We start from the raw sequence: 22,862 nt of genomic DNA, 5'->3' as shown, positions 1-22,862 counted from the left end.
CACGTTATTCAGGGGCCCTCATGTCCTGGATGATGGATTAATGTAATCCTATCTGCCTAAGAATTGCCTCTGCAATTTCAGCAGGAGATGTTATCCTTCTCTTCCCCCCTCTCGTAACAGTGTTCCAGTGTTACAGGTACAGAATGGCTGCTGCATTCCACGCCAGTGGTGGCTGCATGGCTGAAGCAGGTGAACAATCCTGATAGATGGTTGACAAAGCATGTGCATCCCCTCTGGATGAAAGGTGCTATAAAAACGTAAAGCCGTTTAACAGAATAGGGAAAAAAATTAATTTCCCTGTTATCTCAATCTTATGACTCAGAGTTTTGTATGTGAAGCAGTTTACAATGAATTGGGTGGGGAGATCTGGGCCGTGTGGGAGGGAGGAGACTCTTGAATGGAGATGAGGATAGCTGTGAGATACCATATATGCAGGGAGAAAGAGAAGTACATGGACACAGGAGCATGACTGCCCACATGTAGGCACACTCACAGATAGGCAGACATGGATTATCAACCAACTAGGCACCCCAGACCAGTGTTCCTTCTAATTGTTTATGTCCACATGCAGACATCACCTCCATGTTGGTGCACACAACAACATTGATTCTGCACATAGACTATCTGTGGCAGGGTGAGGCCCAGGAATTCAGAGGCTGTGTCTAGACTGGCCAGTTTTTCCGGAAAATCAGCCGCTTTTCCAGAAAAACTTGCCAGCTGTCTACACTGGCCACTTGAATTTCCGCAAAAGCACTGACTTCCTACTGTAAGAAATCAGTGCTTCTTGTGGAAATACTATTCTGCTCCCATTCAGGCAAAAGTCCCTTTTGCGCAAAGCTTTTGCACAAAAGGGCCAGTGTAGACAGCTCGGATTTGTTTTCCACAAAAAAGCCCTGATCGCAAAAATGGTGATTGGGGCTTTTTTGTGGAAAAGCGTCCGTGCCAATCTAGACGCTCTGTTCCGAAAATGCTTTTAACGGAAAACTTTTCCGTTAAAAGCATTTCTGGAAAATTATGCCAATCTAGACGCATCTGACATGTATGTGGGGCTCAGAGCTGGGGAGAATGAGGGCTCTGGTTGGGAATGCAGGCTCTGAGGTAGGAGCTAGAGATGAGGAGTTTGGAGTATGGGAGGGGGCTCAGGGCTGGAACAGAGGGTTGAGGTGCAGCGGTGAAGGCTGTGGCTGGGGGTGTGGGATCTGGGATGGGGATGAGGGGTTTTGGGTACATTCTCCCCTGGGAGACAGGGCTCCCTGAAGCAGCTCTGGGCCAAGTGAGAGGTGCCTCTGTGCCAGCTGTGGCAGCTCTGGTGAGGCTGAGTTGGACTTGAAGAGGGGCACCTATCGCCTAGGCAGGTCCATGCTGGAGACTATGGGGGGAGAACTTTGAGAAGGTGTTTCTCCTCTGGCTGCAGCAGCTCCCTGCTGGGCAGGGCTGGATTAACTCTTCTGGGGGTCCAAGGGCTGTAAGATTTTGCAGGGCCCCCTAGACTCTGGGGTGGGGCCAAAAATTAGGAGTTGAGAGTGTGGGAAGGGACTAGGAGGAAGTAAAAGGGGGTGAAGGCTCTGACTGGCATTGTAGATTTTGGGATGTGGCTGGGGATGAGGTTTGGGGTACAGGAGGGGGCTCTGGGTTGGAATGCAGGGTCTGGGAGGGACTTAGAATGTCGGGGGGGGGGGGCTCAGAGGTAGGACAGAGGGTAGAAGTACAGGGCATTTACATGGGGCAGATCCCGTTTGCTGGTGGGGGAGATAGCTGGCTCTGCTCGCTTTCAGGCACTGCCCCCACAGCTCTCATTGGCTGCAGTTTCCGGCCAGTGGGAGCTGTGGGTGTGGAGCCTTGAGGCGAGAGCAGTGTGGGGATAGAGCTTCCTAGCGCTCACTGCAACATGGCCCTAGCTGGGGGAAGGGGGAGGAATGGCAGCCTGCGCACATAATCTCACACTGGCTCCTTTAGTTTCCTAGGATGGTCTCTGGGTGTAGCATCACTTTCTTGTTGGACCTTGCTCTGGTCAGTGAGGATGAGAGAGGTTATAAGGTCCTGGGAGGAAAGAGAGAGAGGGGAAAACAGAGCTCTTCAGCTTCCTCAAGTACATTCCCTTTCTCCCCTGGCATTACAGAGTCTTTCTCCACTGTAGCCACCAGTACCCTCTTTGTTCCCCATCGACTTTCCAAAAGAATCCAGGTTCTTGTTAGATGGCCTGGTCTCCTCTGCTTGCCTTTCAGCATTGTGACCAGTGCCTACGAGGAGTCGTGGCTCGCCAAATACTCTTCATTGGGGTAGAGAAAGGGCAGGGAGGTTATGGGTGACAAGTATTTGCCATGCACCACACATTTGCTGTCTCCTAACATCTTGGATTGGTGTTACACGTGTGCCAAGTACCTAGTATTAGCAATCCTGAAATCTTAATCTCCCTTCCGCCCCCATGCTGTGCAGCGCTGGGGGATAGTATGTCTCACTGGAGGCTGTGAAATGATACAGGCCTTCGTGATGAAGACACCTCCTGCGTCCCTGCTTCTCCTGAATTTCAATCCCTCCTCCTCTTCTCCAGGTGCTTTCTTCTGCTCATTAAGCGTGCAGCTTTTCTTGCCATTTGAGATCAGCTTCCCCCGGAGGAATCAAAATCCACCCTCCAGCCTTCTCAGAGCAAAACCAGGTGCTTTTGAAATAGGAAAGGGATGAGCCAAAGGCCAGAAGCTACTCCTGACAGGCAAGCTAATGAGCTTTCTCTGGGCTGGCACGTGTGTGTCTGTGTACGCATGTGTGTCTGTGTTGTGTGGGCAGGTCCATGTGTGGGAGACAGGGAGAGAGAAGCTGTGGGGTTGAACTTGCTGGCTCATGGGGGACACGCATGCTGGGGACAGAGGCAACAGTTCTGAGATGTGGCTACAAGGAAGGTTTTGGGTGCAAACTGTGTAGATATCTAAAAGGGTGTCATAAGGAGGAGGGAGAAAACGTGTTCATCTTGGCCTCTGGGGATAGAACAAGAAGCAATGGGCTTAAACTGCAGCAAGGGAGGTTTAGGTTGGACATTAGGAAAAAGTTCCTAACTGTCAGGGTGGTCAAACACTGGAATAAATTGCCCAGGTAGGTTGTGGAATCTCCGTCTGTGGAGATATTTAAGAGCAGGGTTAGATAAATGTCTATCAGGGATGGTCTAGACAGTATTTGGTCCTGCCATGAGGGCAGGGGACTGGACTCGATGACCTCTCGAGGTCCCTTCTAGTCCTAGTATTCTATGATTCTTTGATGTGTGTGTGTGGGGGGGAGGGGGAGGGAGGGAGTGAGCAGGTCAGCAGTTCTCTTTGAGACCATGAGTGTCCTTCCTTCCCTTGGATGGATTGTCAGCATTGCTCTGTCTGTGCATGAGAGACCAGGTTTTTTTAAAGGACCATTTCCTACATTTCTATGCAGTTGGTAAGCAAAGGAGACGTTTGGCGAAGAACCACTCTGTCCGTCCAGATACTATTTGCCTGGTGTCGATCCATCAACAGCAGAGGAATGTGTCAGGACTTTCGAAAACACTGGTTTTCAACCTGTGTAGGCTAAGGGTGAGGGGAGGTTGCCAGCAGCATTTTGGAGAGGCACTGACTGTGCTTCCATTCCCTATTTCTGGTTCTCTGATTAAAGAGGTGGGCTCAGTTACTCATACCTGGTAGTGCTGGGAGACACCTTGTACTAGTTTTCCTGTGGCACCTTTTGTGAAGCGCCTCATGTGGACCGGCACAGAGAACTCCTGCTGCCTCAGAGTGGGGACCAGCTGCAAGAGGCCTATGGAATGGGGAGGCCGAGGACCAGGCCCTAGGAGATTCTGAGCTGCCCAGCACTCTACTCTAGCATGCTCTCTACTGTGCAGGCATTGTTTCTGGGTACCCCAGTGATCAGTTTTGTAATGGATGGTGTCACAGGGTGGCTGGCCCCTTGAAATTAAGCAGGTCTAGCATCCCTGGGCTAGAACAGTTGCCCAGGAGTAGAACCTAGGGCTGTAAAGAGACAGCCTGTCAGAAAGGAAGGAGAAGCAGGAGCACTAGCAGAAGAGAGTTCTCTGGGAAAGACTGCCAGAGTGGGATGCAGTGGGCGCCTGCTATGGAAAAAAGAGCCTCCAGGTTACTGGGGGATGGGCTCAGCTAAAAAGAGCAAGGAGGAATCCTGCCACAGGTAGGGATGCCAGATGGTTTCAACAAAAATACCAGACACACTTGACATTACATCACAATCTACATTACATCTTATTTAGAAAACACCGGACATTTGTATTTTCTCATTTATATTTTCTCAATTTGTTTCCCCGAACAGAAACCTCAAATACTGGACTGTCCAGTTCGAAACCGGATACCTGGCAACCCTAGCCACAGGCCCTGAAGGAGGGTCTAAGAGAGGCAAAGGAGCTCTATAGGCTGAGGAGCTGTTTTTGTGTTTGGCCTATACTTGGAAAATAAAAATGTGCCTAGAAAGAGACTGTGGGAGTGGCAGTGAGCTGGGAACAAATCAGGACCTTAGATGGGCAGAAAGACACATCCATCGACAATCTGTTCTCTATCCAGGGAACAGTCATGAAGGGCTGGTCCAATGTTGTTATACTTGTGAGATCTACTCTGGAGAGGGTTGCCTCTTAAGGAATCAGACTCAGGCCTGGCCCGAGGGCAAGGCGAGCAAGGCAAATGCATTAGGTCCCACACTTTTGGGACTCTGTGCTGCTGAGTATTCACCATCTACCAGCTGAGTCCGGGGCCCTGCTCCCAGTGTCCTGCCTTGGGCCCCGCAAACCCTTTGGCCGGGCCTGATCAGACTTGATTTTTTTTTTTTTTTACTATCAGCACCAGCTTACTGCAGATGGCCTCTCCTGTCTTTCCCCGGCAAAGACTAGATATTTGTTAGGATGAAGGCGTGGGGGGGACCTGCCTATCTATCTGCCTGTCATCTTATAATGCGCCCATCTCCTTGATTATAGGAGCACCTACAGAAAGAAGAACTTGGGATTCTCTGGGAGGTGGATTCTAGAACTTACTATGCCTCACTGGTCTTTGTAATAGTGCCTTTGAACCATCCCTTCTATGTGTGTGTGCGCATGCCTGCGTGTATACACATACATACAGAGTGCCTTCCTATTGCTGAAATGCGACCACTTCTGGGCTGAAATGCATTAGATCAGTCTGCCCAGCCACACTAGCCAGTGGTGTCATAAAGAGAAAATGAGAGCTGCAGGGGCACTTTTGAGAAGGTAAAACTTCACCTAACCTGAGCTGAAATTTGTCCTGGACACTGGGGTTGACACGCTGGCTGCTGCAAAAAGGGCCATGAAAGCCTAAGCACCACCGCTTGTCTTGGCAGAATATTGCTTGTATTGGGGTTTAATTGAGGTGGTTAATATCAATGTGTAATTTTTTTTATTTTAACCATTTTTATTTGCACAGATGCTGGCAATGCTGAGTGGGAGGAGATAGGGTTGGAGTTAGGGTTAGGATAGTACTGACAGCAGGACTTCAGGGGGCTCGCAGCACTGACACCAAAGATGCAGGGGGCTCCCTGCATGGCTGAGGGGCCCAAGCCACTCTGGCATAAAGTGTGGTGGAGGCAGTGGTTCTAGACCGATGGAGCAGAGACCCTGGCTAGGACAGCAGGGAGGAGGACAAGTGTCTGGCCATGGGATGCTGGTGAACAGGTCTTGCTGGAGGAAGCAGCCATTCGGCACAGGGATGGTCTCCCTCAGTCCCATGGCGGAAGGGCTGCAGAGGGCTCTGGGCACTGCTGCAGGGCTGGTGACACTGGGGGGCTGGAACAAGTTGTACAATGGGGGTGAGTGCGCCATTGAACCAAACTGTAAACCCTGGATAGGATGAAGCCATTTCAAGCCAGGGGGTGCAGCAGCTGGCTTATTTTCAACATGTCCAGATGACAGCTGATCCCTGCAGGCACAAAGGAGGCAGGGGATGAGGTGGGGCTGGACTCCCACCGACTGTTACCAATCGATATGGTTTTTGTCAATTTTCTTATCGGCTGAAATTGACATTTGCTGACATCTGTCAATTTACCTCAAATCACACCAAAACAAAAGTGGTCACCATGACCATGGGTTCATCCAAAAGCTATTTGCAGCAATAGAGCCCTTCTTCCCGCATGATGCTAGAGTATCAGAATCAGCTCAGGGTAAAAGCCTAACTTCCCGTCTCACTTGCACCACTTTAGTTTCTCTGAAGAAGTGGGCTGTGCCCATGAAAACTTATCATACCATCTGCATGTTTTGTTAGTCTTTAAGGGGCTACTAGAGTAGACTATTTGTTGTTTTTTTAAGTTTTTCCTATTACAGACTAACTCAGCTACCCCTCTGAAGTTTCAGTTTCTCTCGTCAGTCTCTCTATAAAGTGTGCTAAGCCTGACCCTGCTTAACATGTGAAATGTGCTGTGATCACAGCCCTAGGGGTGGCTGGGGCGGAAGGAAAGGATTTTATCTGAACAAGGGAGAGGTGTTCCTAGGACCTCCAGTAGGGCAGCTGTCAGATAAGGAATGCATTTAGCTTCCAAGCTCCCGAAAGGGCTAATCTGTTGCTGCATCCATATCACCTCTAATGAGTCATTCCAGGCTGCACAAATTGGAGCAGATAATCCGCTCATGATGCAGCTATTCCCCTGGCTTTTGCTGAATCTGCAGTGAATTGCCAGACCACATCTTACCCCTGTTAGCCATCATTCTGAGGCATGGGCTGTTTGTCTGCCTAAGTGCAATAGGGAGAACTGTTTCCCAGAGCTTCAGGCTTCTTCACATCATACCCTGATTGTGTCTGGTGATGCTGGGACGGCAGAGAAACCCTGAACACTTAATCGGAGAATGCAAGGGGCATGCTGATGAAATTGTTTCCCTCTTCCGTTGTTGGGTTGTATTGTTAATTATGAGGCATCGTATACTGCATTTTGGAATTGTTGTGCCCTCGTCAGTACAGCCACTCTGAGCATCGTAATAAGTCATTCCTCCCGGCTGGTCTCTCCTCCCGGCTGGTTTCTCCTCTGTGTCGTTAATGGGATGGAAGCTGAGCCGAGGCACAGCGTGTTACTGGGCTATTGGGGGAACCCAGGTCAGAGTGGGCAATGAGGGAATGAACAAGGGGAAAGAAAGGGGGTGGGTTAAGGGCATTACCAGAGCATTCCGAATTAAGTAACTGGTAGAAGTAAAAATGTGCATGCATGGTCCTGGGGCATGTAGGAGGAATGGGAGGAGCATTCTGCTGCTTTGGCTATTGGGATTTTTAAAAATAATCCCAAAGCCAGTGGGTTGGCAAGAGACAGAATTTTTTTTCAGGTGTCTGTGGATATTGAGTATTAAATTTGAGGGGTCTTAGCTATGTCCTTAGGGGATGTCGTGTCTGCTTTGAATGTCTTCTGTGTTTGCCATTCTCTGCTCAGAAGAGACTCCAAGACTGAAATAGCAGAGGGTATTATGGATAGGGGTTGAGGGGTGTACTGTCAAAGTGGGAGGGAGGGGCTGGGTTTAAGGTTTGGCTAGCCGGGTGCTGTAAGACAGCACTGAGGCACATAGGCAAAGCTCAGGACTGGAATAATGGGGTGCAAAAGGTCAATACTGAAGAATATGGGCAGAGCTGTATGGGTGAGAGGGGTTCCAGGACTGATACAGCAGGGGGTGCTGCAGGTCAAGATTGAGCTGCACTGGTAGCACAAGGAACTGCTCAGGAAAGAAGAGAAATCAGTGAACTGGCAAGTCTGTCCAAGATAACATGCAGTCTTAGAGCAAAGACAGGATTAAGAGGAGATAAACTCCATGTTTTGGATCTGGGTGACTGATAAGTCCTGTGCTGTTGACAACTGGACATTTCTCGATGGTTGGGGGGGTTTAATACTACTTTATTGGAATAAGCCAGGATGTGTATCATGCATATTCAAGAACAACTGAGTAGAACAGGCTGAAAGATGTGCTATACTCCCAGTGTAACCCTTCAGACCACACACTTTTCCTAACACTGTAAACATAAGAAACTCACATACCAAAATAATTTGTGGAGTGTTTAATTCCCTTCGCGTGCCCAAGTCACCCCCAATGCTGGATAAAATAATATATACAAATCCGGCCCTTTATTTTGCTAAAATGAGGCCTCCTTTAAGCATGCCCATCAGCATCAGGGTGCATTTAACAAAGAACACGGTATTCTTTATTGCTCTGTCCTTCCATCATCTCCACCTGGTGTGGTTGAAGTAATAGAGATGTAGCTGTGTTAGTCTGATCGTGCTGAAACAAAAGAGAGGACTGTGCAGCACTTTAAAGACTAACAAGATGGTTTATTAGGTGATGAGTTTTTGTGGGCCAGACCTACTTCCTCAGATCAAATTCTGGAAAAGAATTTGATCTGAGGAAGTAGGTCTGGCCCACGAAAGGTTATCACCTAATAAACCATCTTGTTAGTCTTTAAAGTGCTGCACAGTCCTCTCTGGTGTGGTTGTGACATAGAATATTCAGTATTTCCCATGCTCCTTTTCGTTTATCATCATTACTATGAATTTGGTAATGCTTTTATTGCTCTAGTATATGAATGCTCCAAGTGCTACAGCCATGAGCCTGTAATATTGAATTGCCATTTATTATTTGTATGATGGTAACACCTACTAGCCCCAAGCATGGATCTGAGCTCTAGGAACTGACTTGCAAAGAGAAAAAAAAAAAGGCCCTAAATAGTCCCTGTCCCGAAGAGCCTAGAGTCTAAGGGAGATGAATTGTATCATTAAATTAGGGCTTGTCTTGATACAAGTTTCCAGAGTAATTTTTTTCATCTATGTGGGCCTCATCTCCGTAGCGTCCAAACGTTTGAGAGCAGAGATGCACTGGGCATTTGTGAGCAGAATGTGCTGGGCATTTAGAACATCCCTATCCCCCCTAGGTTATTTATCACTCTTGCGTCATTGCTTGTTTTCAAGCACTCAAAACTCTGGGTGACAGGGGAAGGATCACTTGGTGGTTAGCTGTTCTGTTCGTTCCCTCTGGGGCACGTGGCATTGGCCACTGTCAGAAGACAGGACACTGGTTTAGCTGGACCATTCGTCTGACCTAGGATGGTTGTTCATATGTGCTGGGTGGGGGGAGGGTCTCACAGAAACTGGTAGCACTGTCCCTGTGACCCGGAGGGGACCTTCTGAGTACAGTACAACAGGGTGTGTGGGTAGGATATGCAGACAGATGGTGGAGAAGGGGAGAGGCGAGAGAGGGTGAATTCAAGCAGAACACATTCTAATCCAGTGATGCACATGCCTGTCTTGCTAGTTCTGCTGCCTTCTTTGTTGCCCTTATTGCTTCTCCTTTCTCTTCTCCCCTCACATCTTGTGGATGAGTCCAAAGAGGATCTGAATGTGAGGAGGGAGTTGGCTTTAGAGAAGGGGTTCTAATTCTACATGGCAGCCTGGAAGAAGGTATGGAGAACCTGAGAGAGGCGGAGCTGGAAGGGCTATCACTGACTGAGGAGAAGGGTGTGGAGAAAGGCATCAGGACACCAGATCTGAGGTGTAGTCGTGGGCGGTGTGGCATGGGGCCAAGAAAGTGCTTGAATTCGGCCTGAGGCATAAGGTGGAGCCTGCTTAGTGACTCAAAGGCGAGGGCTGCACAGTTGCGTGTCAGGTGGGAAAGATGGTTTTGGTCAGATGGATGCAGTTGGGTGTGGGGGAGGGGAAGCTATAATATCTGAAGCTGACAAGCCTGGTGAGGACTAGCTAGCGGCAGCTTGCCCAGGGTGGAGGCAGGTTGGTGGAGAGTATGGGAAGGTAGCACTGTCGTTGCTCGTGCTGCAGCTATCCTGGGGATAAAAGGCTGTTTCCCACCATTCGACTGTAATTAACCGAAGAGGGGGGAGTGCTGCTTAAAATTCATGTGGCCTAAAAAGAGACCACTGGCATGCGGGGCTGTCAGTCCAGTGCCAGTTACCCATCCTAAATTCCCTTTAAAAACAAAGTTGCACTGTGCGTTTCGTTGCTAATTCTCCCTTCACCTCTGTCATTTTCCTCCCCAGGAGTTCTTATTTTGTGCCAGCATGGCTGAATATGTCGTCCACCCCTCCTCGGCCTGGCATGCAGGCAGCCAGCCCCCTCACACCTCTGCCCTTTGCCCTTTGGAGCTCATGGATCTGGGAGTTACTGAGCAGCAGCCGCCATTGGAGCAGCCTCTGCCATCCCTGGAGCTGGGTGACGAGGAGGAGATCAACTCGCCACCAGACCCTGATGTGCCCTATCCTGACTTGGCACCTGTGGTGTTTTTTTGCTTGAAACAGACCACCAGCCCTCGCAACTGGTGCATCAAAATGGTGTGTAATCCATATCCTTTTAGCTCTGCCTGTTCTCTCTTCGTTCCATGTCCCCTCCCCCTGCCCTTGCAGGGCATCCGACAGGTAAGAGAGGAGGTTTTGTACATATTAAACAAATTGCTTTGTTCCTCATTTACATTTATTGAGCACTGTCTTGGCTGTTACAATGTGATCAAAAGGAGCTGCTTACCAAAGGGAGAACTTCAGAGAAAGTGAGTGTCAGCCGGAATCACACAGACAGAGATGGGGGGCAAGAAGACAGGGGACACTTTTCAAAATGTATTCCCCCCCACCTTCCCATTACTGAATCAGGGACAACAGTGGGGTGATCCCATCTCCTGCTGACTTATCACTACGTCTTTATTTCAAAAAGGGATATTTATTCATCTAACAGGACTGTACATATTATGAACTCAATCTTCTCTTACAGACAGACAGAACTGCACTTCCTGGTTCTCAGTTGTAGAATGACCCTCCTCCCACTAGCTAGTGAGCATATACTAACCACTGAGTTCTGTCCTGGGGATATCTCCTCTCTAGATTCCTGACCAGGATCAAAGAAGAGTTTACTTCAGAGAATCCATTACAAGTTTAACTCTGGTGTATCCTGTGACAGGACTGTGGGAGTTTAGTGCATGACCTACAGATATCCCTGCAATGTAGATATGGTCAGCAAATATTATCACCACACCCTTCACTTCTGAATCTCAACCTTGATTTAAGGAGGCAATAGTAACAGAGCAATAAGCAACAGCTGGTAACAATTAACTCCCCCCAGGAAATAGCTTCCTTATTGTGGACTTATTGACCTTTCCCCTACAAAAAGCTGACCGAAGTTTTATTCAAAATCTTCTGGCTAGAAATCTCAGTGAGATTGGAGTTTCTTCTGAAGATTTCCAAGGCTCCCATATTTATGGCTGGATGGGAAATGCCCATTTCTTATTATGAGATATTGGTGGATCTGCATCTAGGTTAAATATGAAAGCTAAGGGATGCAGCAGAAGCTTAAAAAACAGTAATGAGAGATTTTTAGTAACCTGATCCTCAATGAAGCTTCTAGATCCTGCCAATAATAATAATAATAATTAATAAAGAATTGGGCGGTTGGGTTTTGTTTGAAATGTAGGCAAATAGTTGTGGTTTAAAGTTGTATTATTTATGATGGTGGTTGAGAAGTCCTTAGGAAGGTTCTGAGTTTCAGTCTGAATGACAATTAAGATTTAGGGAAGAGGTTTAGTGTTGGGATAGCCCATTATATTGGAAGCTCCTTGAGGCACTGGGGATTGATGTTGGAATATGAATGTTTAATCTTCATCATGTGTCTCCTGGCATTCGCTGTCTCAGTCTAAACTGGCCTCATAGTTGGCTAAAAGTTTGATTCATAGTATGGGAGAAGAATTATGGACCAAGCTTGAGTTTGAGATGAAGTTTTCTGTTTCAATTAGTGAAGAAGAGATTTGATTTGTTTGAATTTGGCAGGCAAAGATTCAGGTCCAAGTTATCTGAGTTTTGTGTGTGAATTTGTGATGACTGTTTGTGACTTTAAGATGCTTGAGTTATGATGTTCAAGTTTAAGTTTTGGCATCAGTTTGTCCATCTTTTGTATTTGAATATTATGGTGAAAGGGAAACACCTTTGGATTGGCTGTGATTACTCTCTACCCTCCTGCTTACCATACAAAGTGTGTGTGGCAATGAATGAGCACTCTTGCTATGTTTGGAAACAATGTTAGTTTCTTTTTAAAGTTATAGTAGGGGGCTGTGCCCCCTGCTTGCTACGCTCGCCAATCCCCCCTCCCTTTTTGGGGGTAGGCAGCCCCAGCTCTCCCCCCGGCCACTGGGGAGGGCCAGGCAGAGGCATGGCAACCTTGGCCTGCGCCTCCCCATCAGGCCGGGCTGGGCCAGGTCAAGGCTGTGCCAGCCCCAGTTCTACCCTCTTTCACCTCCATCTCGGTAGCCATGTCTGGGGGTGGGTTGAGCTGAGACTACAGCAGGCTTGTCTCTCTCGTTTTATGTATATAGAGAGATTTCAATGCAACTTTTCAGTTAAATGAATTTTCTAATGTTAGGAAAGAGTTTGCAAGCATTATTTTAAAAATATCCACTTTCTCCACTTATTTTTTGTACTCCATTCTTTAGCTAATATAGGTTTGTATGGAAATTGGTTTATGGCTTCTTCAGTGCTCCCATGCTTGACTGCTGCTTCCCAACCTGAGGTTAAGAGTGCAACTATACCACCTGTTATTTCATCAGCTCTCTCAGGCCAGGCAGGTAGAGGTCTGATCACTGTCTGGATGGCAGAACTTAAGGAAACCCCAGGTACTACAAAAATTAAGGATGCTGAGTAAATAGGGAATGTTCTTCTCTCTTTTTTTGCTAGTCCAATATTGTACCATAGTTAAGGAAGGAAGCTGGGTTATGGGATTACTGTCACATGAAATTTAAACCCAAGGTCCTGGCCATTAAATCATCAGAGGCTTTTTGCAAGAATGAAGGCCTTGCCCACCCAGATTATAATATGGGCAATCACATTCCACCTATTTAAAAATTTCCCCTGCAAAATATTCTTCCTCTCCTGAATAGTGCTGCAATTTTGCAGCATACCAACTATTAAACAACAGTCACATTTCATTGCTGCAGTTCAGCAGTGGGTGATGTAACCTGTGTATTTATATCAAGGAGTCCTGTGGCACCTTAAAGATTAACCAGTTTGTTTGGGCATAAGCTTTCATGGGCTTGAACCCATGTTGTCATAATTTGGTAGTCTTTAAGGAGCCATAGGACTCCTCGTTGTTTTTGGTGAAACAGACTAACATGGCTACCCCTCTGAAACCTGTGTATATATGCACCCAACATTTTAAATAATTTCTGGGTACAATTTAGATACCACGTCAATGTAATATTATGGAAGTGTAAACTCTCTCTAATTCACTTTTTAAAAAGTGTATTAAATTGTTAATCATAAAAGTTTGGAACCATAAACCTCCAAAGAGAATATCAGTGTTCCCCATGGCTCAAAGTGGTATATGAACAGCACTCCTTGTCATTAGACTACATGCTGAAAAGGAGCCTGTTGCTTTAAGACTAGTATCTGATCAAACATTCCTACGGCAATTTTGCATACAGTCAGAACTAATGTCTGAATCATGCTGGGTTGTTGGTGAGCAAACATGCTTTTTATTCTAATTAAACTTGTTAGATACAGGTAACTGCAGGGAAACCAGCTGGATTCAACACACAAAATGTACCTGGGGCCCAATCCAACTCCAACTGAAGTGAGGGAAAAGACTCTTGTTTGACTTTAAGGGAGTTTGGATCAGGCCCATACAATGCATCTTCACATGAGCAGTGTGTCTCATTTGAAAGGCTAGCATTCCCACCCTACTGGTGCCTACAATGTGCAGCAGCAATAGGTCATCAGGATTAATCATTTTGCATTGACTTTGGAATGACAGAGTTTATGAATAATTGAAATTTTAGGAACAATATCCGCTTAATCATATTTCTAAAAAATGTTTGTCCAGACGCCTTACAAATAACACATTGGATTATTAAAATTTGAAGTAATTTGAGAATTTGCGTTCCCTCTCTTTCAGCTGTTTGTTGTACTTTTTGCATCCACTTGGGCTGGGCAAAGTAAACATACTACTCAGTTTCAGGATTGTGTGTTCAGTCAATTTCACTTTTGGCTTGCAAATGCCATGAGAAACTGCTTATTTTAAAAACCTGCTTCCATTGGAATTTGAAAAAATCCTGTTATTGATCAGACAATATTTAAATGCTTTCTTATAGAAAACCTAAATTTTGGGCCAAATGTGACTTAAAAAAGGCAGAGAATGAAATGTTTCTAAATCAAGTGTATAGTTTTTATTATAAGCTAAAATGCCTAAAGTCTTTGAGATTGATTATTACCAGTTTACAGGTAACACAGTGTCATTCAGAAGGGTTCCAATGCCCTTTATAAACTGTGGCCTGATCCTCTGATGAGATGCATGTTGATGGTCCTTTGCACCTGCATGGGATCTCAGTGACTTCAGGAGGGCTATGTGAAGGCATTAGGGTCCATGCCTATGGATCTAAGTCTAGGATCAGGAGCTATATATATATATAATGTGTCCTTTAAGTCCCTCCTTAAAAGAACTCCTTCCAGGAGGTCTATAAACCCTAGACCTCCTCTTGCTCAAGTGTCAATATTATAGATGTGACAGCAAGAGCAAGAATGAGTGTGCCATTAAAAAAAATCAATAGCAAAATGTGGAAGTAACAAAATATGTTCTGCAGTTAACTGCTCTGGTCTTTTGTTTTTTGATACTCACTGGTCCCCTTCCTTCATCTGTACCATGGCATTTAGGCTGCTGTCCTGCTCCCATTGCAGTCAATGAAAAATTTTTCAATTGATTTCAGCAGTGCAGGATCAGGCAATCAGGTCAGAGCAGTGTAAAACCTTACACCCATGTGTAGCTTTATGCCCATGTGTAACTTTATACAGTACATATAAAGCCAGGTCCTCGGAAGTTATGAAGTGGTGTAGCTGTATTAAGAACTTAGGAACAGCCTTGTTGGGTCAGATGAATGGCCCATTTAGTCTAGTATCCTGTGTCTGACAGTGGTCAGTATAGGGTTGCCAGGTGTCCAGTATTGGTCTGGACAGTCCAGTATTTGCAGCTTCTGTCCGTTTAAAAAAAACAGAAAATACCAGACATGTAAAATGTCCGGTATTTTCTGTTTTTCTTGGATGGAAGGCTGCCTTGGACATTCTTCCCCTGCTGTGTCTGGTGGGGGAGTGGAGAGCGTGGGGATTTAAAGGCGCTGGAAATCTGTTTTTTTTTTTTTTTGTGTGTGCATTTTTTTCCCTCAACAACTTTGATCCCCGTGGGTTATTTTTTTTTTCCCCCCACCATGCTTGGTATTTTTTGTGAAACTATCTGGCAACCCTAGGTCAGTACCATAACTTCCAGGGAAGTATACAGTAAAGGGCAATTTTGGAGAGATCCATCCAGTCTTCTCCTCCTGGCTTCTGGCAGTGAGAGGTTTAGGATTGTTTCCCTGATCATCTGGGCAAATGCCATCGATGGATATAGTCTCCATAAGCTTATTAGTTCTTTTTTGAACACAGTGATGCTTTTGGCCACCACAACTTCCCATATCATGAGTTCCATGGGTTAACTGTGCATTATGTGAAAAAGTATCTCCTGCTGTCTGTTAATTTAATCAGGGTTCCCATGGTTTTTTTTGTAATATGTTGTGTATTATATTTTGTATTGAAGTCAACGACATTATGATCACCTACACTTGCTGGAGGCCCTGGGTGTATTTGATTTACATCAGTGCTATTTAAATCACTAATTTTAATCACAATTTAAATCAGCAAGCCAAATGCATTAATCAATTTTAATTCTGTTTTGCATTTGTACTTTTTAGTTATTTTCCTGAAGAAAGGTTGATTCTCATTGGTTGGTATCGGTAAAACATTTTACATTGTAACTAAGTGTACACTAAATTACACTAAATTTGGTGCTTCTTTTTTTCTAACCTGGAGGATATACTAAATCTGTATACATTTATTTATGCAACTATATCGCTTTACAAATGTTTATTCTGATTCTTAATTTTTACATTTTTATTATATTAGAAAATGGTAACTGATGTATTTCTTATTTATTAAATGATTAATTTCTTTATTTGTGCCAAAATCTAATCAGATGGAAATTTGAATTCAATAACAAATGCACTAAAATAACTTTTCATTTTTTTAAAATGAAATGAACTTAAATATGAGGAATATGTAACAAAGTTTATAAATAGTTTATCAAATAGTGTTTGCATTTAAAACAGATTCACTTCACTGGACAAAAGAATAATATGTAGTTAATGAATGGAACTGATTGTTTCTGGTCACCGTATCCTTCAGTATTTTAGCACTAGTAGATCTCATCCTCTCACACTAATCAGAGATTAGAAGAAAACAAGTTTTCCTGCTTTTTCAACTCACGACTAATTTCTTAATTTTAAAGGAACCAGTCATTGAACTGAATTAGCTGAATACACTGAAATAAAATTTTCTCTCTGAACCTGCAGAAAAGGCAACTGCTGTCAAAAGCTGTTTTAGCATGTCAGCTTTGGTTCTGGTTCAAGGTATTTAGCCAGTAACTTGTGCCAGTTCTCTAGTTTGACTTTCTTTAAAAGCAGCAATAAATAAGTACTGCTTAATATTATTTTTATATTTAATTTAAACGATTGTAATAAATTTATTTTAAGGGCTAAATTTTCAATTTTCAATTAGTTCATAAATCTATATTTATTTTAAATGTTAAAAAGTCTATTTAAAAAAAAAGCATCCATTTTTATCTATTGTGCTGAGTACCTGCCCCCAGATCTTAGATTTTAAGATTCCCAGGGCAAGGAAATTGTGTCTTGTTTCTGTAAAGTTGCTAGCTATTGTTGCTATATGCATGTTATTATTTATATAGGCTGTATTTAGAAAAAATTTAGCTTGGAAAAAATCCTGGGCAAATTCACAAGATAAGCAGCATTGGGTCAGGTCAGTATTAGGGTGGGAGACTTACAGGAGAGCCTATGGACTTGTTCGCCACTGCCTTGTGCTATGTGTAGTCATTTACACATGGGCCGAGTCACTGTAAAATGCTAATAGATCAGAGTTTTACATGCACTTTGTTCATGTGTGACTACAAAAGGTGCAGGGCAGTGGAGAATCAATCATCTAGGGAGCAGAAGAAAGAAAGTGGTGTGTGTGCTTTGGTTGCTGACAATTTTCTCTGAGTCAGTATTGAACTAATGTTCCAAGCATGCTGTACTGGGGCACTGTGTTGCTGGAGGTCATGCTATCTTTCAGATGAGGTGTAAAATGGAGGTCCTGACCAGTCAGTGCTTATGAAAGAGCCTCTGTCAACTTTCACCAGAATAGAGGTATTTGACTTGGATGCTGGTCAAGTTCCAACGTTGGCAATTATATGTGTGTGCCTAAAATCCCCTCTAGAGTGTTGGTAGCATATTGTATTTTTCATTTCTTTAAAGTGTCCTGCATGCAGGGAGAAACAGCTGCTGCCTTCCACACCACAGCTGGGTGTATTTCGTTAGTGAACGAACAGCTTGCAGTTTTATTGTGAGGCTTGGACTACTGGGTATCTTTCTTAAATCCCTAGCTCTTGGAATCCTCTGATTGTGTAAAAATATCACAGTTCATTTAAAAAGAGTAAGTTTCTAGCATTCCTGATTGTGGAGGAAAGGTTAAAAATATGACAGGAGGGTACCTTCACTGCTCAAAACTCTGAAGTCTCATGGGTTTTAAGCCAATCTCATGTTTTTTTGACGGGGGTCAGACTCATGTTAGCTTGGAGTTGACAATACTGAGTCCTGTATCCACAGCATGTAAAGAAGTTTGGAGTGGAGAACCTTAAAGAAATGTGCAGTATTACAAAGCTCCATTTTTTCACAGATCTGTCTGATCTCTTCCTGCAAATCTAACTTGCAAGATGGGTAAAGAATCTGACCTTCTGGGGGAGGCTTTACAACATGATGTCTCTGTAGAGTTTTAGGTACCATTTATTATGACTGTGCCTTTAGGAACTGATTGCATGAATGAACTGTCATCCAAAAGTGTAACTTCCTGTTGCTTAAAAAGTTTCATGGCTGGTTTCTAATCACTGAGCAGAGCAGATATCCTTTTGCCACAGAAACAGCAAGAGTGAGACAAAATATCTGCTATAAGAAATCGTGATCGCTTTCCTATTTTTCATAATGTGTTAAATCATAACTTCACAATCACTTTGTTGCATCTGTTATAGAGAGGGCTGAAAATTCTGTCTAAATGGGTTTGTATTAGAATAAGTTTTGATAGAAATTGGCCAGCTAGCCTGGTTTCCTGCCCATCTCCTGAGGTCTGCAGTTCTTCCCAACCTAACTTGTGGGCTGTCAGGGCTCTATGAGATCCCTGGGTCCCCTGCAGCCTACCTGGTGGGCTTCCTGGTTCTCTGGATGGAGCATGTTTTGTTTTCGAAATACTGTGGGAATATTTCAGTGTTAAAAAAAATACTGTGGAATTTCAGTTCTGTGAAGTTATGAGTTTTTGGCTTTTTGTCCCAAATCAGAATGAAAAAGATTCCACAAATTTTGATTTTTTTTTTTTGGGTGGGCTGGCAATTTCCCCCCTGCTAACTCTAATCAGTAGTAAAATATACCAGTGTCCTGAAAATACTGTGCCATCTAGGACATGCTCAACTTGATGGGAAGGAAGCCTGCTCTGTAACTGCAGAGGAGAGAATTATTTGCGTTAGCTGGCTGATGGGCAAGTTTACAGTGGGACGTGAAAAGGGCTTGTTTGTCAAGGTAGACATGGTGTAAGATGAAATCAAGCTTGATACTGTGGTTAGTAGCATGCAAGGGATTGCTGTTGCAAATTTGAGGGGAATTTGCATGCTTGTTAGCCGTAAGAAACTGTCTGGGTTGTGTATATGTCTACGTGAGATCCACTCAGTCCTGGGGAAATGAGCAGCCCTAAAGGATGGAGGTTTAAACCTGACTGTTTTGCAGGTTGGCCCAAGCATGAATGCTGAAATATTCATATTGTTCACCTCCTTCTGACCCCTTGTTTGCGATGTATGCTTATCTAGTGAGAAGCCCAAGACCATATTTCTGATGTGAAATGGTGGTACTGCAGATGTGAAATGAGCACTGAAGATTTCTGGCTCCCTGAATTGGAGGCCTTGCATGATTGACAAGGTTTCAGTGAAAACAGAAATAAGTTTTTTGCATGTCTATAGTGCCTTCCCTCCAGTGGCTTCAAAACCCTTCCCAGGCATAAGTGAATTAAGTCTCCTCATTTGTGGAGGTGGTACAAGGGCAGAATTTCTGGAGGGTAGGAGAGCCAGCAGCTTGCTTTTCATCCTGTTCCCCGGATGCTGAGGGAGTGAGGGAAATAGGATGAAACGCAAGCTGCATCCCAGGCTATGTCTAGACTAAGTGATCTATTGGAAAAAGATATGCAAAATGCTTCCACAATTTGCGTACCTTTTTCCGATAGTTTTGTTGGAAGAGGCTTTTCAGAAAATTTGACCCGTTTATACTGGGCCAAATTTCAGAAAATCCTCGTCTTTTGGAAGAGCCCTTCTTCCTTGTGGAAGGAAAAAAAAAAAAAGTGGAAGAGCAGATGCATTCCCTGGATGTGGTGGGGTTTTTCTGGGATACCAGAGGTATCCCAGGAAAAACCCCGTAGTCTAGACGTAGCCCCAGAGTGCACAGCTGCTGCCCCCCGCCCTCCCAAAATTCCGCTTTTGCGGTGGTTGCATCATCCCCATGTTTCACTGGAGCATAGAGTGTGAGTGACTTGACCCTGCTCACAAATGAGTTGGTGGCAGAGCAGGAAATGGCATGTAGCTCTCTAGACTTGCCATTCTGTACTGTAATCACTAGACTGAACTCTGATGCGGAAGGGCATGGTTTTGCCATCCTTATTTGTAGCGAGTAGTATCTTACTCTGTTAGTAGCTCGTGACAAGGTACTGGCTACTACTTAGAATGAGTGAGGGGGCAGAATTAATGATGAGCTGATTTCAAAATGTTCAGAGATGTGTTCAGTTGAGAATATAAGCACATTGAGGCAGGTACTGTGTGTGGGCAGGGCCTGGCACCCCAATCCCGATCAGATACAAATTAATAATAATATGTCTGGAAACTGAACCAAACTTCTTTTGTCTAGTAAATTGAGGCTGGAACTCTCACAAGGACATGTCCTTCACTCAGTCTTGCTCCCTCTGTTTCTGGCTCAGATACAAAAGCACGGAGGCCTGGGGAAAGCAGGCAAGAAGGGAGAGGGACAGAAAGAGAGAACAGGGGGTCTTTAAGTGTATTAACAAAGTAACACCTTGTACATCAGCTGACAATCCGGCCATCATTCTTCAGGCCTTTATGGAGCTGCTGGGTTTGATTTGTGTCTCGTGTTAGCCAATGGAGACAGTATCTTTAGTGCTAGGCCAGAGAGGAGGCACAAAGCTGACTGGGCAGGGGAAAGGGACAGGAACAACCCCTTCCCCCCCCCCCCCCAATAGATGCAAGGAAGCGAATGCAGCCTGCTTCTGATTACCTAGAAAGGGCAGTGACGGTTTGAGATAGGGTCTTTTCCCTTCCTCCATTAGCACAATAAGTTAAACCAAAATTAACACTGAAAACCCTTCTGGAGCATGTTGTGTGCATTCACTGGAACGTATTTGTGCTGCAGCATTAAGAGCCACTTGATCTGTGTTGGGTCTAGTGAAAATCAGTTCCCCTTTTGTAACCTTCTCCTGTAACGTAAGGGCAGGGTTTACGGAGAGCAGGGAAGAGAGCTCTTGAGAATGCCTGATAGGCAATACATGTGTTCATTTTATGCTTTCAGGAGGTAGGAAACATCCTGGACAGGCACTGTAATTGCATGTACAGTATTAACAACATGAATTAAATAATCTAATGACCAACTAACAAATCGAACAAATGCCCATTAAAGAACTGCAGATTTCCCCTCCCCCCCCAAAGGTCCAAACAGATGTAAAAGCCCATGTAAATATATGCGCCCTCTTGGGGTGTATCCTGCAGATAAAAACCTGGGCTCTGTCATATCAAATGGGGAGCACCTAGCAGAACCAAGTGCCTTCCCCAGAAAATGAACTGTCTCTGGACCTAAGACTCTTAAAATGAGGGACTGGAGATAGATCTTTCAGGACCTCAGCTGACTTCAGTCCTGAGATAGAACAGAAAGAGAATGAGAGTCTGCAAAGTACCAGCCCAGAAAGTGCACTGTAGCCATCAAATGACCATACTTCCCAAAGGGAAAATGGAACACACTGTGAGGCTGGCTCAAGTCTCTTCAGCCAGAGCTGGGGCTGAGAGCCGAAGCCCTGCCACCTGGAGCTGCCAGACTGAGCTCCACACTTTGTGTTGCTGCTCCCCCACCTCCTCCGCCTTGAATGTTCCTCTGCAGCACACCCCCCTGGGTTTCAGTTCCATTCCTGGGAATGGATTATCTATATAGGGTGACTGTCCTGTTTTGGCTGGGACAGTCCCCTTTTCAAGCCCTGTCCTGGCGGTTCTGACTTTTTTGGGAAAGCTGGGTATTTGTCCAATTTGTTCTTAGGGACACAGCTTTGCTGAAAAAGCCAGGATGTTGGGACAGAGCTTAAAAAGGGGACCATCCTGGCCAAAAGAAAATTTATAGTCATCCTACATGAGCAATGCACTACCAGGAGGCTAACTGAAACCCAGTGCCGGCGCCAGGGCAATGTCCATGCAGTATGGTCCGTGTGAGAGGTTCCCGAGTGATATAGAAGAGTAGCCTCAGTGGAGTGTGCTACAGTAATCGAATCTGGAGGAGATGAAGGCACAGATAACCAAGGAGCTCTGCATCTTCCTGGCCAAGAACAGGCGAGATAACTGGCTGATGCTGCTTCTTGGCCATGCAAAGGCTGACTCTGAACTAACGCCACCCCTCAGTTGCATGCTATGCCAACCTAAAGCAACCAAATTCCCCCTCACAAGAGAGCAGGCATCAACTCCATCATCTTCCCCCCCAGACAATCAGCATTTCCTCCACATGAGGTGGGTGTGGGGTTTACAGATGAGAAAGATTGCTTAGATGTGGATTCAGAGAAAGGTGGTGTGGTGATAGGACCATGGAGACGATGGGGGCAGCATGACCGTTGGTACAAACCAAGAGTGGGAAAAGGAGTCAAAGAGAGAAGTAAAATGAGATGACTTGGCTGAGCAGAGGGGGTGGGATTCAGGAGTTTCACATGAGTGCTGGAGATGGAGCTTGAGCACAATGTCCTAGGAGACATTCAGCCAATGAGTGAGAGGAGGTGAGGAAGATAGGGGCTGTAGAAGAAAGGATGGGTGTTCTTGAAGCAGAAAGAACCAGAACTCTCAGCTGCCACTTTGTCATTGTCTGCTGGGTTTAGCAGGCATGTCAACAAAACCTTGTGCTCAATGTAGGGATGTAAGCGGCTAGTTGAGTAGTTGACTACCCGAGTAGTTGTGACCACTCAACTAGTCACTCCCCGCCCCCACTGCCTTTGTATCAGAGGCAGCAAGTGTGGGGGGGGGGAAGCAGGAGCTGCTGGTGGGGGTAGGCAGCTTAAAAGCTGATTTCCCCCCGGCACCATCTGTGCAGGGAGAGGGCAGGGGAGGCAGAGCTACAATTGTCCCGGGGGTGGCGCAAGCTGGAACTCCCCGGACTGCTGCAGCTCTGCACTTTAAATATAATAAGAGCTTGGTGGGCTCTCACTACAGTTAAAGTGCAGAGACAAAACAGTACTGTCACCCCTTATTGACTAATCGAGTAGTCGATGGAAATTCCACCAGTTAATTAACTGATGCTTAACATTCCTAACTCAATGGTACCAAGGCAGCTGAGCTAAAAGAACCAGCATGGGATCTTGATCTTAATCTACTGGCATCATTAGCCAATGAAATCAGGAACTGAGTAAGACGGCATTAACCCTCATATGTCCAGTCATCCCATAGTGCTCACTGCCTCAAAGTCATAAAGAGGCTGGATAATTGTCAGATTCACAGACTTTAAAGCC

At 45.2% G+C, this 22,862-nt stretch overlaps 2 long non-coding RNA genes across 2 annotated transcripts in view; one reads left to right on the top strand and one right to left on the bottom strand.

Annotated features, from left to right (window-relative positions):
* The window catches only part of LOC112545975 (uncharacterized), a 63,732-nt gene extending 52,978 nt beyond the window's left edge, over positions 1–10,754 (top strand). The window contains exon 3 of the long non-coding RNA XR_003089563.2: positions 10,002–10,754. This is a non-coding gene — a long non-coding RNA (uncharacterized LOC112545975). The remainder of the gene's footprint in view (positions 1–10,001) is intronic.
* LOC112545974 (uncharacterized) overlaps positions 1–22,862 on the bottom strand; it is a 60,675-nt gene that overhangs the window by 3,273 nt on the left and 34,540 nt on the right. The window lies entirely within an intron of this gene.

This window comes from Pelodiscus sinensis, chromosome 1, assembly GCF_049634645.1.
Source record: "Pelodiscus sinensis isolate JC-2024 chromosome 1, ASM4963464v1, whole genome shotgun sequence".
In the NCBI taxonomy this organism is placed as follows: Eukaryota; Metazoa; Chordata; order Testudines; family Trionychidae; genus Pelodiscus; species Pelodiscus sinensis.
The sequence above is the reverse complement of the archived record's forward strand: the minus strand, read 5'-3'. Positions and strand labels throughout refer to the sequence as shown.